The sequence below is a fragment of the Limulus polyphemus genome, unplaced genomic scaffold, assembly GCF_000517525.1.
Source record: "Limulus polyphemus unplaced genomic scaffold, Limulus_polyphemus-2.1.2 Scaffold6905, whole genome shotgun sequence".
In the NCBI taxonomy this organism is placed as follows: Eukaryota; Metazoa; Arthropoda; class Merostomata; order Xiphosura; family Limulidae; genus Limulus; species Limulus polyphemus.
Window position 1 is genome coordinate 1 of NW_013672515.1, and position 1,839 is coordinate 1,839.

Below are 1,839 nucleotides of genomic sequence, written 5' to 3' on the forward strand. Positions count from 1 at the left end.
TGACTGCAGACATTGCTGAAAAAGAGAGGTTGAACTATCCAGGTGTCATCAAGCTCAAGTCAAGCCGATTGAAAGAGGTGATGATGGTGAAGTGGAACCAAATATAGACATCAAAGCAGAATAGGAGAAAGACCAAGATTTGAAGCCAGTGATTGATTTTCTAAAAGCAAGTGTTTTGCGCCCTGCTTTGGAGAAGCTGTCTAGTCTAAGCGCTGTGACAAAGAACTATTGGGCACAATGGGACCAGTTGAGGCTTGAAGATGGTATTCTTCTCCGGAGATGGGAAAGTGACGACCTGGCAAACGATTATACCGAGAAAGTTACGGGAAGTTGTGTTGCGTCAATCCCATGATACTGTAACAGGAGGACATCTCGGAGTTAAGAGAACATTGAGTCACCTACTACACAGATTTTACTGGATAGGTATGAGTCAAGATGTGGAAGAATGGTGCAGAACATGCAGTACATGTTGTGCTAAAAGGGGACCCAAGCATAAGGGACGTGCTCTAATGAAGTTATATCAAGTTGGTGCACCAATGGAAAGAGTAGCCGTCGACATTGCTGGTCCTCTGCCCCAAACTCGTGCTGGAAACAAGTACATTTGTGTGGTGATGGATTATTTCACCAAGTGGCCGGAGGCGTATGCGATACCAGATCAGGAAGCTACAACTGTAGCTTTGGCTACTAGTGATTTCTTCTTCAGATTTGGTATGCCATATGAACTGCATTCAGATCAAGGTCATAACTTCGAATCAGCTGTGTTCCAAGAATGCTGCAAGTTGTTTGGCATCCGAAAGACCATGACAACGCCACTTCACCCAGAGTCTGATGGGATGGTAGAAAAGTACAACTTGACACTAGAACAGGAATTGGCAAAGTTTTGTAATAGCTGCCAAGATGACTGGGATGTCTTACTCCCTCCACTATTGATGGCCTATAGGACAGCAGAGCATGAAAACCACTGGATACACTCCAGCAAAGTTGATGTTTGGTCGGGAACTTCGGCTGCCAGTGGATCTGTTAACAGGACGCCCACCTTATGAAGAGTTGCCTGAGAATGTGTCAGAGTTTGTGAAAGTGTTATCAGAAAGGATGGATGATATTCACCATCAAGTGCATTCAAACTTGAAAACGTCTGCTGATTCTATGAAGTTAACATATGATAAGAGATCTACTGAAGTCTGCTTTGTACCCGGAGACAAGGTATGGTCGTATAATCCCAGGAAGACAAAAGGGAAGTCTCCTAAGTTGTCTTCTCCATGGGAAGGCCCATACTACATAGTGGATTGTCTCTCAGACGTGACTTTCCGGATAAAATGTGGTCGGCGAGGTAAACCAAAAGTGGCGCATGCCAACAGGCTTTGGCATTATCATGGTCCAGGACATTTCAGTTTGGATGAAGTGGACAACAGAACAAATGACGCTGCTGAAGACGTGCCACCTGAAGAAGCCACCGTCGAAGAAGAAACTCTACTCAGTTTTGAGAAGGGAAACGATGAAGCTCTTGATGAAGTTACTACCACTGATGTGACTGTTACCGATGATAAGACATTTACTGATGAAGCAGATGAACCGCACATGAAGCAGAAGCCAACGATACCGAGACTAGTACGGAAGAAGATACGTCCCGTAAAATTAAGAGACTTTGTTGAATTGTAATTTTGTGATTGTAATTCTATACATTTAATTAAGTTATTGTTAATTGTTATTGGTTTATTGTATGTGGCTATTGTTCGGGACAAACAATAGTAAGGGAGGGGCAGTGTTGCGTCAGCGAGGTCACGTGACTAGTATCACGCCACCTATTTTCTAGAAATATCTTGTTCCTTCGTGAATGCC